The following is a 17,769-nucleotide window of genomic DNA, read 5'->3' as shown; positions in this document are numbered from 1 at the left end:
CACACACACACACACACACACACACACACACACACACACACACACACTCTCATGCTGCACCTCGGCCGACTGTTAACCAAGCTAGCCTTGCGCAGGCAAAGCCGAATTGATGGAGTGTGTCATTACAGCTGGTGAGTACCGTGGTTGCTGTGAGAGCGTCAGTTAACCTGAAGCTAGAAACTATGAGGATGGGGCTGCTTTCTGCTAGCTTTCATACACGCAGCGATCCGAGAATTTGTTCTTTCATTTATGGATTTAATTATGTTTCAAAGATCAAACTGCTATGCTGTAATGTTTTTATGCTGTATACTTTTCAAGGTCAGTTTTATCACAAATAAACATTGATGGATTTAATGTTTGAGCCTTTGTTGGTGGCACTCCATCTTTTTCTCTGTCTTTTCTGGCCATTACTCACGATGTCTAGTCAAGTATTCTTGTATGTATTAAAACAACCAATTGTGACCTTGGGAGAAAAGGAAATTTAGGCCACAAGACCCCCTTTTTTTTGCATAAATCAATATGATAATCTGGATACATACTGGAAGGATCAATGCAAATTAAACATGTTTGTTCTTTACTTATTAGCTATTGTGTTCAAAACAGTTCACATACGTAAAGGTTCACTGGGACAAACTATCATCCTAAATGTAATTTAGGAAAGCCAAAAAAACAGTCCAAGAACTGCATTAATACCTTGTTAACCTCAGTGTGAACTTTAGTCACTGTAACTACAGATGCAAATGAAGTATGGGCAGCTGTTAGACAGTTTAATGAACATCAAAATAAACCTTGAACCCTTTCAAAACAGTAGCGGAATGAGAAAAAGATAAGAACAGAAGGGCAAATACAGCGAGTTAAAGGAAGGGAAGTGCCGCCTCACGCACTGTAATTTCAGCACGCATGTTGTTGTTTTTTGGATAGAGGGCGAAGCAGGATGCTGGGAAGCCTGGGAGGGGCACAGGGTGGGTAAAGGGGGGTTGCATAAGGGGGTTTGTGGTATATGTGGTGCGGCTGTTAAACATGACCCGTGGAGATTGGTTTTGACTTATGGAAATAGAAAAATGAAGCAGTCTTTGTGCATGCACACACACAGACACACACAAAATGGCATGCATGACAGCATACAATTTTAATGAAAATTACTTTGCATAAATAAACGTTTTTTTCGAAAATGAGCAATTCAAATTTGATAGTAGACATTCTTTTCATAGACTATTTATTAGCACACGCTAGCAAACTCATTTTTAGAGGTTAAATTACTGAATTCAGTTTCAACTCAATTTCTTTTAATTAGCGAAATTAGAGCATTTTGGAATACAAGTAGTCAATTTGTCTTTGAAATTACTCAGAGGACGAAATAGCAGTGGATAATGAGCTTGTTTCCTCACATTCACACCATTATTATCCCCCTAACTCGGTGGTCTCTGATTCTTACCGTAACAGGCGTGTGTGTGTGTGTGTGGCAGGGAGGTGGTAGATCGCAGACAGACTCTAGGTGCCTTTGAATGCGTGTCTGTGAATGCATGCGTCTTTCATGTCTGGACCTGGACAGAATACAAACAGAGGAGAAGAAAGCACAGGATAAATTCAGGTGTTGTTTGGTAAACCATGTTATTACATTAAACACGCATGTCACACGGTGATGTGCACTGACATTATTTAACAGCACTGACTGATGTGTACAGCAGTATTAGTTGTAATAAGTCTGCACTTTCATGTCGTATGTACAACAAACTTACTCACACGCGACCCAATTCCTATTTGGATTCTGGGTGGTCTTGAGAAACAATGACAAGCAGCCGCCGTGTGTGTGTACATTAACACACGATTCCTCTTAAAAAACAAACAAAAAAGTTTGGAAGTAGTTAAGGTGGTTTGAAGAAAAAATACCGTGACGCCTCAACAGCAAGAGCCCTGCTAACACAAAAATATGAAATCAGCCTTTGAAGGCACTTTGTAAAATCAGACGTAGATACAAATTCCAAGTGATAGTGTGTTGCGATCGATGGCTGTTATGTCTCTTCTAATAAAGCTAAGATGTCACTAATGTGCTTTTATGTGGTTCCCTTAACACAATAAGGAATTCCTCAGATAATGACAGCACTGACTGTAATGTATTATATAGAACTGGTGTCTGACATGCCCACCGCACGTTGAGGCTGAGACAGAATGAGAATAACATCTTAAGTTGACTAGATGCTATTCAACTAAACCTATACATGATTTGCTGTGGTTTAAAAAGATATTTAGTGTATAAACTAGAAAATTAGAAAACTAACAAATGCATTTAACTTATTTTCAAGTGGACGTCAAGCGCAGAGTATTATAAGGGCATCAGTGTAAAAAAGGATATAACAGTGTCGATGTGTTTAAAGTCTTTCTGATGCTATTCTTCTCTACCCGAGTGATACAACAAGAAAGGGGAGAGAAAAGTCAATTTCAGGCAGCAACCATTATTCTCTTGGTCAATTCTTTCTTTTGTGTGTTAAAGTCTACATATTAAAATTGGTGTTTTTTTTTTTTTGCTGTATTAAACTCTGAAGTGAATGGTGGTATAATCTGTTCATGGTATTAATTTACAGTTAACATCATTTAGAGTACAAAAGAAAACCTGGTGCATCAAGACATATTGATCGTGTTTTTAGCTACTTTGGCCGTTAATGATTTCTTTGAGCACCCTGCTGTTTGTGGTTTTAAGAAGTCTATCAGAGTCCTTTTAACTTCTTTGCTTCAAGCATTTGGTCCTTGGCAAAAAACTCTAGTGAAAGGTCATAATTAGATGTGGCATGAACTAGTAATCTAAATTTGCTGTTTTTTAAGCATGCTATGTAGGTCCTAACCAGTTCCATTTTTGGTTTGCGTAAACATTGTAAACAGTGGAGATTTGAAGCTTAGATGTGATCCAGGACCACGCCCATGATCCCAAACGACACATTTCTGGAAAGAGTCCGAGGCCAACTTCAACCTTGACATTGTAGTAGTAATACAGTATGCTTCATATTACATGCAGTGAGTCCCATGTATTATTTAATGCAGTCTAGACACAGCTGTAACAAAACCACATGCTTGAAAAATAACACCATAGCTGTAATAAATGGACCTGAAAATTCCGAGAATATTAAATGTACAGTTTGAAAAGTTGTAAATGAAAGCACAGACAAAAAGATGAAAAGTCTGTCCAAAAAGTTGCTTGCTAACATACACTTGAAAGTGAGATATGGTTCCTCTGAATTCTTCTTAGCCGGATCTACATTCACAGAGAAAGAACAATGATTGACCTTGGCCAGATGGAAAATTGCCTCAATTGTTCATACTTCACTTTGATGTTAAATATAGTGAAACAGGGCCGCACAGGAAAGCTGCTTGCCACAGCTGAGGGAGAAATTAAGCCTTTTATGCCGCCTGAGAACTTCCCCCCTCGCATCTTTTTCTAAAGTTCCACTCCGTTCAATTGCCTGCATCTGCCACAATATACATGCAATTTACTACTCATGTCTTGCCAAGGAAATGTATCCTTCAGCTACTGCTCTTTTCTATGGTATGTTTCTTCCTACAATCACTGTTTATTTTTAACCATCTCCTGCATCATATCTCTCCCACCTCTCCATTTCTCCCTCGTTGTTTTCGCCCTCTCCCTCTCCCATCCCTCCTTTTCTCTACTCCAGTAAGCAGACTTGCTGAAACCAGGGAGGGCACCTCAGTCATAACGGAGTCACCAATTTATACTCATTAACAGATCCATGTGCTTCTCAGTACATTGAAGAAAAAAAAAAAACCCGGGACCACCCACATGTTTAGGCAGCCCTCAAAACAAAATGCAACAATAAAAGATCTTTGTTCTCTCTGCCGGCTAAATGAGCCAATTCACAGGAATGGAAAGAAGGATGTTGCAAATTAATGGACGGGTTCGACGGTAGGCCTACACACGGTGTTTATGTGTTAACGAGAAGACGCCATTAATCGAGATAGTGTTTGTTGCGGGGTTGACTGGCCTTGCAGTTTTTGTTCATCTTCCACAACGTAACGGTAGTCTTGGAAAATGTGTCAGAAAAGAAGAGTGTGAGCAAGTTAGATGCATTTTTTTTTTTTATAAGACAAACTGTGCTTTAACATTCATTCCGTGGTTAGCATTAGCGTTATTCAGTATGTATCAGAAGAATGACAAAGCAGTTTGCCTGAAGTCGTACAAAACTGGTGCAAACCCCTCATTTCTAGTAGCACAGGTGATGGTTTTCTCTACTGACTGCTAGAGAGAATGTAGGGTCAAGCAAATAAACCCAGCAAGAACTTGATGAACACCCCCTTTCAATTTGGCTAATTGTGTACTTGTGGTCCTGGGCAAAAATCAACACAAACACTGCAAGAGTTAAGAGTTCAACTTCCACTTGGCCACCCAGGGTTGAAATGGAAGATAATCAGTAGAGTCTTCCAGATAAATAGCCTGATGTTAAAAGTTGCTAAAGTTGGTTCTGTGATGAAATGCAGAGGGCACTGACACACAGCTGTTCTTTGTGAAGTAAAGGAATCATCTGTAAGTGTATGTCTACCTCTATGAATGTCAGGTGTGTCTGCCAACTGCTTTGATCAAGTCAGACGTTGATTTAAATCTGCTGCGCCATGTCCAAACAACCAACAGGCGTACCAGACAAGGAAACAAGTGACATGACTGTTAGCATTTCTTTACCTTTTATGTCTGAACATACTATATGCACTGATCTTTGTGCTTAATCACAATATGTCTGTGTTCTTACCATATTGTGCCTGTTTTTCGTAAAACTAGCACAGGCATGTAGAGCTAGACCACCCAGAGCAGTTACCCAAACACTCTCCTTACTCACAAAAAAAAAGTCACTAGTCTTAATTATATCCATCCTCTGGGCGTGTCTTTCTGCCCAAAACAGACATCTGACCAACAGGCCACAAACCTCACAGAGGCCTTATGGAAATAACTCTTTGGTGAAAACATTGACCTAAGATGGAAATAAACCTATTCAGCACTGTGAGTAATTTTTTTTGACAAAGACAATCTGATTTTATATTGTTTATAGTTGGATTATCTCCTCCTGTACCCTGACTTATCACAGCCTTTCAAAGGTCCTGCAGAAGTTCTTGTGATAACAAAATACAATCAAGGGGATGAGTTGTTTACCATATCAAAACAGGTCAGATGAAATAACGATAATATCCAAACCTGCACAAAGCCAGGCGCTTAGATGAAAGAGAGGAAAAGTCAATGCGTGACACCCGCACATTGTAATAAAGCGGCGTCTGCTCCAGGGAGGAGGTTGTTGTGACTGCACTGCTCTTTTTACGATCTATAATTTTCAACTGGCAGTGTGAGGGGGAAACCTATTGATGTCCAGAGAGAGACACGAAGACATAGAGAGATAGTCTACACAGGCAGGACCCCAGCGGCTATCTGACGGACAAATCCTCCAACGGCTTTGATCCTCTGCCCACTTCTCTTTCTGCGGTTTTTGTTTTCAGGCAAACAACTGTGATGTTTAGCTGAAGTGCAATGAGATCCCAAGCCCCCCAAAAAAAGAAAGGGGCTGCAAAAAAAAACCCAGAGGAACACTAGCACAAAAGAGCTATTTTAAGATGGATGAGGCTAAAAATAAACAAATTGGTTATTACACCTCCTTCCTAGTGTTTTTAATATGCTATCCACCGAGGATCGAGGGGTTAATCTGCTGCTGTTGTATTTTAGCGGAGATGGTATCGAAGGTCATTTGTTCCAAGCAGTGAGGCTAATGACCCTGTGTCAACACTTGCCGTTTGGCCGGGAATAGCAAGGCAAGTTAAGTAACCTCATATATTCCCATGAGCTGAGCTAATGAGAATGAGTGAATGAGAATACGAGCTATGGTCCATCATCTACTTGGGACCCAGACGGCAGTGCCGTCGGCCTCCCGAGTGTAAACGCACACATACACACAATACAACCCTAATAGGAAATCCAACCACACTCCTCTTCACCTAATTTTACTCCTGTCTTGTTAACTGATGTACTATGTGTAGCGTTTTATCATCAATTAGTCAATACCACATTCATTCTGAGACTTTGGTATTTTTACTGTAAACAAGGAGTTTTATCATCAAGACAGCGGCAGCTTCCTTTGACCTTGTAACTGCATTTTGTAGATTTTGTCAGTCTCGTGGTCTGCTTTACTTCAGAAAACATGACAAAACAAGCAAGTAAAATAAATACAATATAACAAAAACACATGTGTAAAAGTAATCATTACTCTGGATAATGGTTACTCATATAAAGCAATTTCATGGCAAAAAAAAACACCATTCATCTAACATGGCTATAGAACGAACCTTGGAAAAGGAGTTTTTCAATAGCTTAACATTAAGGTTCTTCATCGCAAATGAACAAATTAAAAAAATAAGTTACAGAGCTTCAATCTTTCGTTATTGCTAGCTTGTTGTAGCATCAGCTACTTTAAGTTGCAGCCACATATGGAGGAACACACATGCATACTCAGAAGAGGTACAGCTCAGTGGCCATAGGAGGCTGAGCGAATACTGCAGTGATGAGTAAGTGGCAGGGGGTCCCACTCTTCTGCCTTTATTCAATTCAAAGTCGAGCCTGGCTCCCTCTTCTACTCTTCTGGCACGCACACGGATATTTATGCACGCGTTTATGTGGAAAGAGAGAATGGGTAGAGGAATAAGTACCCTACTGCACTCTGTGTATGTGTGTGCACATAAGTGTGTTTGTGTGTGTTGGTAATACCTCCAATGGCAGACTAATGATAGGTCTTATCGACACCCAGCAGTGAATGCGGGCCTTTGTCTCCTCTCGGGACGCATTATGGAAAGCTTAGGGCGCTGCGTTTGACTCCTTTTCATTCTCTCACCCACTGATAAAAACCCAGCACAAAAAAGGCAACTGTTATACAGCTCCTGTAGATTGGCAAGTGGAGACACAATACACCCCTGTGCTCCCGCCATCAAAATAAGCTAAAGTTTGGTGCACGGCTCATGAACTTAGTATAAGTCACTGACAAAAGATTAAAATGAACCCTGGAATCTACATTTTGGAATGAAAAATCACAATGCCTGAAATTATCATTCATTTTGCATATACAGCACATAGGGTGACTGGATGTAAAGGGAAAAACAGCGACAATGAAAGTAGACCGTTAAAGATTGCAAACTGCAAGATTACAATATACAATGATTTAAACGTGCAATAGCAGTTACTTTATGGCATTTATGCCGCATTTTAATCTGTTTGAGCGTTTGAAAAGTTATGTCCTTAGATATTAAATAGAGATGACATTGTTCTTTTGTCTGTGAGCTATTTAATTCTACTATTCTGGCCACAGACACATCCATCAAAACTCTAGACATCTGTTTAGCCTTAATGTAAAATATCTGGATGTAGTTAAAGGCTCTCATTTTTGGCAGGGACCATTTTCTGTCTGCTATCTTTTATGATTCATGCTCCAAAACATTTCATTAGTCTGTCACGGTTTTTAAATTAATGTTGTCTCATTTGAAACAAATATTGATATTAATGGCTTTTCCATTGAAGCAAATCTGCAGGTAAGGAGGGAATAGCTTAGAATGAGTGTGTACTGTTCACGTCTCTGCCTCTGAAGACTCTGTTACTCTGCCTCAAACTCTAACCCTCAAGTAAGCAAACGTTTTGAGTCAAAAACAAAATCCCTCTCTCTCTAACTGTGTTTTTTCTCAGCTCTATTTTCAAGAGGTTATCTTCAGAATAGCATAGAAGTACATTGCAATTTTCACTCTTCAATCTCTGTCTTTGGATTGCCCTCCTTATTCCCCTTTCAATTATTCCCTATTCCCCTTTATTTTCCAGCCAGATAACTCTAAGGGGATCATTAAAGTACAGAACTTCCCACTCCCATTTATTTTTAATTTCTCTCTCTATGTATTCTTTCTCGACTTCAATCTTAAGCAAAGGAACAATAAAAAAATATTCTAACATAAACCGTCCTCTCATAGCAATCCAAAAGAAAGCCCCGAAGTCCAAGCAGAGAGGATTTTGAGACCAGATTTAGTAGGCAAGTAGAATCAAGACCCCCCCCCCCCCAATTAGAGAAGCCACGAAGTGCAGCATTTTATGACTTCATAAAGACATTCGAGGCATCACTCTATCGGCACTCACCCCCATTATCTATTTACCACTTCTACACTAACTTTCCTCTTTGTGGTCGTCTCTCATGGATAATTCTCTCATGCTCACGTTGAAATCTTCTCCACCAACATCTCTTTCCCTTTCTTGTAGATTCCTACTCTCTTTGAAATCGTGTCTGCCCACCACAGTCTTTCTCCGTTGAATTTGTTCTATATCTGCCCCCTCATGCTCATCAATCTTTCATCCAACCATCCATCCAGTCATTTTGAAACTGCTGTGGCTTCAAACTCAATACAAGCTCCCGTTCTAATCTTTAATCCTCTGGTGGTTGGTGGGTGTCTTTGCTGATGGGGGAAAGGCTTCGATAGAGGAGCACTCTGCTGTTCTATGCTTTCCTTTGTGCGGACACAAATGTTACCATTTTCGACACTTGTCCATCAGGCTTTTATGCCTGCTCCCCAACTGAGCATGTCCCCCCACCCCCCTCACCATTGTAAATCACCGTCCATCATTTGCCGGTTATTTTGTGTGAGCGTGAAACTGACAATTACTCGCTCTGTCCCGCTGTCCTGCAGTGAATCAATATGAGTTGACGGAGTGACTCATTTGTCTGTCATTTCCACATATGCGTTTTTTTGAAATATGAAACCGTGTGACACATTGTGGCTTCAGCCTTGCAACCCTGCCTCCGTGCGCACAAATGGACACCAAAAGAGAACCATGGTACTTCTTGAGTCCTGCAGCATTTAAAGCGAGCTTAGACAGACTCGGCTGCTCCTGAAAGACCTTCTTCCACCAGCACAGAGGGCAAACACACTAGAGAGGAAAAAGGGGGGGAGAAGAAAGAGCAGTGGCATGTCTGGACACTTGCTTACAACATCCTCCACCTTTTTCCTTTCTTTCTTCCCCAGACTGCACTTGCATCATTTGACCCGTTCCAAACACAATGGGGTTGTGTATCTAACGTATGACTCCACTAATCCCTGTTGGTTGATGTATTGTACATCCATCAAAAGAATGATGAAAGAACAAGGAGAAGGCATTTTTCCCTATAAAAAAGTTCCATTTAAACACAGCTTTGTCTTGTCCAACTGGGGTGATTTGGACATAGATTTGAAATGTGGGGAATTCTAATCATTGAAATGGAGTACTTTTGGCATGAGACAATCCCTCAGTGGATAGTTTCCCGTTTTTAAACCATTCCTCTGAACCCGACAACCCTCCTAATCTCTTTTGTCATCATCTCCTGTCTTTTAAAATGGTGGAATGCCCTTTTTTTTGGTGGTTGTGGACTGTAGAAATATTGGGCAATGCAACAGCAGTGTACTGAGAGAAAGACTTAGAGGGAGGTGAAAATGTGAGAATAGGCCGAAGATTGGACGGCGCAGGCAGACAAAGTAAGTGAGTGAGAGTGAAAGACAGAACAAATAGAAAAGAGAATTGAGTTGGACTGGACTGGGTTAATTGAAAAGAGTTGAGCTGAACTGAAATAAGCTGAATTGAATTTGTTCTGTCTTCTGCCGAACATTATAGTTAGGTACAGTTTGTGTTGTAAGTGATGGAAAAAGGACATTTGCAAGGCAGTCAGTTTTATGTCATGTAGTGTAAGAGTCAAAGGTTCATCACTGCCAGTGTTTCTGAGTGTCCTGAACATTGAACCCTAAATGTGCATTTTTGCATTCCCATGTTGCCTTTTGTTGTATCATGATAGTATTTTAACATTTATCTGATTCATGGAAGCTTTCACAATGCTGGTGCTCTAAGGAAAGAAGGAAGAAAAAAAAGAAAAGAGTGCAATCTTTAGAAAGGAAATGGCAGAAAAAACAAATAACCAAAGTGAAAGAAAAAAAAGATTCTAAAAATAATGATACTAACGCAAAAAGATAATAACACAATATACTGTAAATGACCTATATTTATGGAAGGATAAAGAGGGAAAAGTAGGAATGATCTCTTGCATGAAGTGTTCTGGACCTACTATGACTCCCTGGACTGAATCTAAAAAGGGCTTTAACAAAAAGAAATCCCACAATTGCTATTGAAACCTCTGGGTGGAGGGTTGAGGTGGAAGAAAGTCTCATCAGAAGGGAGGATGACAAGGACTGAGAAAAACAACATTTTCCTTTCCTCACACTGCCTCTCCTTCTTAACCATCCCCCTATCTGTGTACGGTGGCAGCCATCCGGGCTGTGCCTGCATGGTAGAAAATGATATTCTGCTGCTGTCAGCCTCACACAGAGTGAGAAGATTAGTCTCTGAGAGACTGCTCGCTTTGGGAACCGGTGAAACAGGTAAAACAATAAGGAGGCTCTTTTCCCAGTATTACTCTTGTGTTTTTGCCTTTTGGCTATGCTTTACTTAAAGGTGATGCTTTCATATATTTTTTACTACCTATATCCCTACAATGTTGGACTTTTAAAAATTGTAATGGATGCTGGAAAATCCCCACAACATGAAATTGATTCTCTTTGTTTCAATACAAAATAGGGATGGACTAATTGTCTGAGATAACACAGGTGGCGTTTGTGCACAGATGTAAGATCAATACTGATGAAGATGTTTACATATTATAACACTTTTTGGACCAATAATCAATATTCATGACCAAAGAATACATGAAATTCAAAGGTTTTGTATTTTCTAACAACTTCCATTGCTTTGGGTAGATATGAATTGTTTTAGTGTCAATGGGTCCTTCATGCAAAGTGATGCAAATTGCCTATTTAATGTTTAAGGAAACTAAAGATGTTCGTGTGCAAAAAAAAAAAAAGACTGGTCTTCTGTAGCTTTGTTCAGAGAGAAAGCACTTCGATGTGGACGTCAAGCTGATGTATGATACTGAAGAAAAGGTTTCATCTATTGGTTGGCTACAGTCGTGATAACATGAAACAGTGTCGAAGAGACATAATTATGTATAAAACTGAAAAAAAGATAGAGAGAAACTATGTAGAAGATGGATGCAGCAGGTGACTCCACAGGACAGCTGTGGCTTTATGCCAGAGACACACACAAAGACAAACACAGATGCACTCAAACACATAACAAAAACACACACGCATGCATGCAAACAACAAACCCACACCAGGTACACAGCTGACAGTCAGGTGGAAGGGCAACAGAGGACAGACACACAAGACAATGTGTAACCCACGGGGCAAACCAAGCTCTCTTACCTCTCTTTCATCGCTCGTCTTTTCCTCATTTGCTCTTCAGCTTCCCCTTTTCTTCCCTCTGCGACGAAGGCTAAGGCTGTTAGCACTCGTTCAGTTTTTTTCTTCACACGCCAGCTCCTTTTATAGACCAGAAAAAAAAGACAGAAAAGGGAAACAAAACCATTACCAAACTGTTAGCACCACACGTCAGAAAAAATAAACACATATAGAACACTCCATTCATAGAGTTGGGCCTTGTCGGATTCCAGTTACTCCCTCTAAAATTCAGTTATCTTTCAAAACAGTTGACCCAGCATGTAGAAAGAATGTATGAAGAAGATGGGCGCAGAGGTAACAAATCGATGCAGTTCATGATATAAAAAAAACCTGTGCTTGCACAAACATTTAAAGTAAAGATGTATTTTACTATGCTGTATTTCATCCCACGCGTTGGGTGACTATTTTAAAAACACAGTTGAAAACATGAGCAATGTTCAGCGCCTACAACTAGTGTTGTATTTGCAGAGTGGAGAAAGATTGCTCAATGCAAGGAGGAATGAGGTTCAAGTTGGGGTCAGGGAGCACAGACGAGCAGAGGCAAAAAAGGAGCCATTGAAAGCCATTATTATGCTCCTTCATGGCTGCATGATCGCCATTTACAGTTTGCATACCTACTTGTCATTGTGTCCATTTCAACATTCAATTTTTGTTTAGCTAAGTTGACGTGCAATTGTCCCGCTCGGAGAACGATTTTATCTTGGCCAGACCGCTTCGTACATTGGTGTCTGTGTGTGTGTGTGAAGGTGGTGTCTTACAGTGCACTGATGAAATTGCTAACAGCTGTGACAGCAGCCATCACACACACATACATGCTTTTCGCCCCATCTCATTTGTAGCATACAGCTGCACAGATAAAGCATGAGGGTTAAGCAAATATTGTACAATGGTGAAGAAACAATGAACCATCCCCGTCCCTCCTGTCTCTCACACTCACTCACACTGCAGCATTACTAAGATTGTGTGTGTGTGTGTGTGTGTGTGTGTGTGTGTGTGAGAGTGTGTCTGCATGCGTGTGAAAAAATGACTGGCACTGCCTGGCCTCTTTATTACTGTGAGCAGAACAGACACCCCTGCTCCCCTCCCATTCATTTTAATCTCTATTCTTAATGATAAACCTTCTGTCTCGCTCCGTCTGTACCACTCCACCCGCACCCCCCTAGCCTGGTGTCGACCCTCCGCACAACCCCAGCGAGCCAGCAACAGTGCTCCTTTGTTTGCCCTCCTCCCCCTCCTCTCTTCTTGCCCCCTCGCCCTGCCCCGGACGATGCTGGTTGTCGGGGACGGAGGCAAGCCTCGGCAGGAACGCCAGAGGATGGATGGAGGGGGATAAAAAAGGAGGGGTCTTACAGTCATTTTTCAGTTATTCTTTGTCCTCTCTCTTTCATTCCATTACTTTTTGGTCCATTCAGCATTATACGAGAGGGTCTCCTCAGGGTGTGTTTGAGGGGAGGAGTGTGGTGGGGTTGGAGGGACTACACCCTCATTGAACCCACCGACTGCGGTTGACTGAGAGTTGAAGAAAGTTGTTTGCAGAGGACTATTTCTGGTTTGGAGTGGGAAGTTAACTTTAAACACCAAAGTAAAGATGAAGAGAAGAAAAAAAAAGAAACTGACTGTGTATTTTTATTTCTGCACTGAAAGGACAAGCTCTATTCCTTGGCTTTTAAATTTACATGGCTCAGAAACATTGTGCGTGATATTCCAAAGGTGATTTGTAAAAATAGGCTTTGAGTACACAAGTTGCAATTTCCCATTTATGCAAGGAAAAATACTGAACCTCCCCATTGAGGTTAGTCAAAACATAATTTTAGCTGTTTCGTTCTGGTACCACTGCAAAACCCAGCTCCCTAATAGCATAAATACCAGTCTAACGGTGCCTCGAGCATGTCTCATTTGGAAGTGAGGTTGACAGCGCAGTAGAGCATTGCCTTTTCCCCTTGGCCAAAAACACGTGCACACACACACACACACACACACACACACACACACAAACAAACAAACATAGTGGCAGCTCCAAGGCAATCAGATCATTAACTCAAACTAATCTAAAAACATGTTTATAGAAAAAATCTGACCAGCTTACGCGCACGCACAGCCAAGCCATGCTAATTCATCGTGTGTGTGTGTGTGTGTGTAAGTGTGATATGTCGTCTTTGTAAGCTATGACAACTTGTGTGTGTCAGCACTGCTGTGAATGTCATGTCTCTCAGTATGCATGTGTACGCTTGTGTCATGGCTGCCTGTGTCTAATGTGACAGACACAGAGAGAACATGATGGAAACGGTGACAAAAAAAAGTGTGTGAGCATGAGCGCTAATGTGTGTGTGCGTGCTGTGGCTGCCAGTGATGCAGCACACAGCCTTGATCTAGACTCCTGCCTCTCCTGGACACCCCGCCGCGCCTGCTTCATCAATCAATAGGACGGATGAAGACAGACTCCTGCCGCGCTGCGAGGAAAAACGATGGCTTGCGTGTGTGTGTGTGTGCGTTTCTGCATGTAAGGAGGCTGAATGCCCTCGGGGAGAATGCGGCAGACATGACGCAAACCTTCAAGGCTTTCTGCCCACACAGAGATCATCCGCACTAGATTTGCTTTCTTGTACCACCAGAAAAAGACTCCATTTCATAGCTGATTTGCATATGCTGATATATTTTCCAGTGTTTTAACCCTAAGCTCCTACAACCTCTTCCACGTCTCAGAAGAAGATGTTTCTGTGAAAGCAAAATTCAATTAATTTGGCTATTTTCTCACTTTTTGAGAACTCTGGGTGGTGGGAAGAGGTGCAACTAATTTTAGAAGTGTTGAATATCTGCCAAACTCACGTTGAGATTTAAACTGCTTTGATACCACATTCTCTGTCTACTACAATGTAATACCAGGCTAAAAAAAGCACGAAAGAACATTTTTCTGTGGGTCAGATGAGACTTTCACCCTGAACCCAGGAAGACACACACACACACACACACACACACACAAACTGTAATTACTTACTCCCTCACCCTCAACAGACACACACTACTTAAAACCCCGGCTATAAAAAAATGTCTCAAGGGCTTATTCAAAAATGTTTACAAAACTGGTTTTAATATACCTTCAGGCCCAGTCAAATGAAGTGAAAACAACGTCCACAGGCAGCCGCCGCAGATCTTTTCATTGTTGGAAATATCATCTGTCAAGTAAAAACCTGTGAGACTCTCACAGCTGTAAGAGAAACACCTGAAACAGTCACTCATAAGAGCATGTGAAGGCTGAAGTGATCAAAAATGGTTGTTGGGTGTCATCAAAAGCTGGAGCATTTACTCATCTGTAGGAAGGTACACCTTTGGAGAGTGTACATTATAACCAATTGTATATTGAGACATGATTAGTCATTGCGTTGTACGTTTGTGAGTCAGAGTAAGCAGTAAGTTCGGCTTGAGAATAGCTGAGACTGAAGAGGCACAGAGTTCATATGAGTCACAATATGATTCAGGACACCCAAACTTAGATACTTTTACATTTTTGCTAACCTTTATGGAAATATGGTTGAGCTGGAGAGGCTTTGAACCTGTATGGATGTTTGTGTTGTGCTTCCATTACTCAAACAATTCACAAAAACTATAGATTTGACTATAGAAACACATGGTTTCAAAACACTTAAGTGCACGTTATGTTCTATAAATAGTTATTATGGAGGAATACGGGCATGCTTTTACGGACACCATCAATTTTCATTGCATTGGGTTTGACACCCAATTTGAATAATAATGACACCCAATTTCACTGTCCTCAAAGTGCAGTGAAATCAAGACACTAAATCAATTTTACAATCTCAAGCGGAGAAATTAACATTGAAATTGTGGATGTCACTGTGCAGAAATAGAAGGAAGCTAGATTTGGGTTTATTTTGTTACTGAGAAGGAGGAATGTGTGCCATTTCCTGGTGCTCCAAATGGCCATGTGACTTGAATGCAAAGCCACAGAAACCTTTTCTCCCACTGCGCTTAAATTCTCCAGAACTGTTATCAGTCATTGGGAGGTTTTGCCTCCTCAGTATGCCGCGAGACAATTTTGTTTGTTTTCAATGTCACTCGTGATATTTGGCCAGGGCTCAGTGCCCTCTTTGTTAGCCATTGTGCGGAGATGAATGAATCTTTCTTCCAAATTTCTTACAGAGATGCACTGTGTGAAACCATAGAAACACCTTTGAGACCATTAAACTGAATTCCAGACTACGCGAGCAACAGGAATAGGCTACTATATATATATATATATATATATATATATATATATATAAACTGATATAAAGAAAGTATTACGCGTTGATTCAAAGATAAAATCTTCTATACTGTTACACATCTATATTTTTTTCTTTTATGGGTGCCCTCCATGTCTTAATATGCTTTTCAACAGCCTTCACGCATCAAGAACATTAGTGATAGCATTGTCAGAATGGGCAAACAACAATGCCTTAGTGCCTCACTGTTCAAATTAGAAAAAAAAGCTGTTAAAAGTGATTGATTGATTTCTCACGCTAGCAATCATAGATTAGCAAAGATGCACACTGTGGCTGCAAAGCATTCTGGTTTATTGATGTGTCTGCAAAAAAACGAGCATTGCTTCCTCTTCTGTGATGGATTCTTCTCTGCATGACTGTTGAACGTCGGTGTAAAATGGCAGAGCTCGTTTTGAGCGACTCATAACACATTGTGTACGGATACATCAAGTGTGCTTCTCCCTAACCTCTCCTGTTCTGAGAATATCCTCATACTGCATCACATTTATATCACACAAAATCATCTGCGGATATGAATGAAAAATACAAAATGTGACTACAGAATGGGCTGACAAATGTCTCATCTGCATTGAAATGACTGAAAATAAGCATTAATATGCAATTAATACAAAAACAAAGCTGTGTATTGGGAAAAGTAAAGTTAAAAACAAGTTACTGAAAAAGAAAAATACAGACATGAAATCCTGTGTCAGTTCCTAATCCGAGATGCCCTGATTGCATAGCCACATTGTGTGATTCGACATTGTACCGACGCCCGATGCTCAGACAAAGAAGCCGGTGCAGGCCTCGAGGGGGCAGATGACAAACACTCCTAAACCACAGCCAGACATAATCCCCCCCCAACAAACCCCACAACAAACGCACAGCGGAGGGGGACTTATTCAGAACATATTAGGGAGGTGAAGGAGGCCAGGCACTGAGGGACTCTCCCCACTCGGCTGTCCTAATCATCTGAGACAACCTCTCCAGAGGCAGAACCCCGCCCACTCCCCTTCCCGCCTACAAAACCTCACCCCACCCCCTAATGCATGACCCAGACACATCCAAGAGAGTTTACAAGAGCGGGCGGCCATGAAGTGGGAAAGCTGACAAAAATGAACCCTCCCCCCGGGGAGCTGTTGTTTAATTGTCCATCTTCTTGGTCCACATTAAACAAGCTCAATCGTATGCAAGTATCCATACAGACACACACCCCTCCCATTATAAACATCCCGCTTTTAACAGACTGGCACGTTCCATAGAGCATGCCATTGATGCAGAATGATGAGCGAGACCCCATTGTCTCGTTATATTGTCTTCAATTAGGCAGGAGATGATGGGAGACAATGAGAGAAGCATTTGTAATCATGAGCCTCCCAAACTCATGCTGAGAAACAGAACTTCATTATGCCCAATGGTCCCTCATCGACGATAAAACCCAGAATATGTGTGGTTCTTCCTTAGGAAGTTTTCCAGCCTAAATGGCTTGGAAAGAAGTGAGTCACCAGGAAATACTGTGGGGGTTCTGAAACCGAAAACAGCAGATATGGGTTGAGGCCAATCTCCTTTTGTCTGCACTACAAGTAAAAAAAGCATGTCTCAACCTGAGAAATTGCTTTCATCCTCTTATTAGATGTCCTGAGCACTTACCTGAACTCTCATCCAATGCACGTTTACCACCCTGCTATTTAAAGTTTTAAAAGTTTTAAGAAAAGAGAGTTGCTTTTGAAATAAATACATTTAAAAATGTGCACTGAGCTAGTTTTTCCAGGGATGAATTTACAGGAGTAAATTGTAGCCATGTCTTTTCAACTTCACCACATAAATGTTGTACAAGCTTAGCTGCGAGAACAGAAGCTCTGGCAGCGCTGGTGTCAGCTCAGAGCCATCTGTAGAAATTAGACTTCTTTAAGAAAGAGAAAGAAATACTCGAGAGCGCATAATCTGCATTTACCTGGAGAGCGTTCAGCTGACAAATGACTCTAACCCGACACCTTGTCGGCTTTGTAGCACACCCTGTCATTTAAATCGCGCTCCACGGTGGCTGTTAGGCTTTGATAGAACTATCCGACCGGACAAATACAGCTTTCATAAAATTGTGCAAATGATTTCTTTCAACTGGGATCGCGGCGCTTTTGTTCCGCCATTCCTGCCCCCCCCCCCCCTACCCCCGGCGGGCGCC

General features: G+C 41.2%; 1 long non-coding RNA gene across 1 annotated transcript in view; it reads right to left on the bottom strand.

Annotated features, from left to right (window-relative positions):
• LOC116390157 (uncharacterized) overlaps positions 1–17,769 on the bottom strand; it is a 28,891-nt gene that overhangs the window by 5,485 nt on the left and 5,637 nt on the right. The window contains exons 2-3 of the long non-coding RNA XR_004213145.1: positions 11,293–11,409; positions 1,436–1,544 (exon numbers count right to left, since the gene is read on the bottom strand). This is a non-coding gene — a long non-coding RNA (uncharacterized LOC116390157). The remainder of the gene's footprint in view (positions 1–1,435; positions 1,545–11,292; positions 11,410–17,769) is intronic.

Source organism: Anarrhichthys ocellatus, unplaced genomic scaffold (genome assembly GCF_004355925.1).
Source record: "Anarrhichthys ocellatus isolate YVR2014 unplaced genomic scaffold, GSC_Weel_1.0 scaffold22, whole genome shotgun sequence".
In the NCBI taxonomy this organism is placed as follows: domain Eukaryota; kingdom Metazoa; phylum Chordata; class Actinopteri; order Perciformes; family Anarhichadidae; genus Anarrhichthys; species Anarrhichthys ocellatus.
The sequence above is the reverse complement of the archived record's forward strand: the minus strand, read 5'-3'. Positions and strand labels throughout refer to the sequence as shown.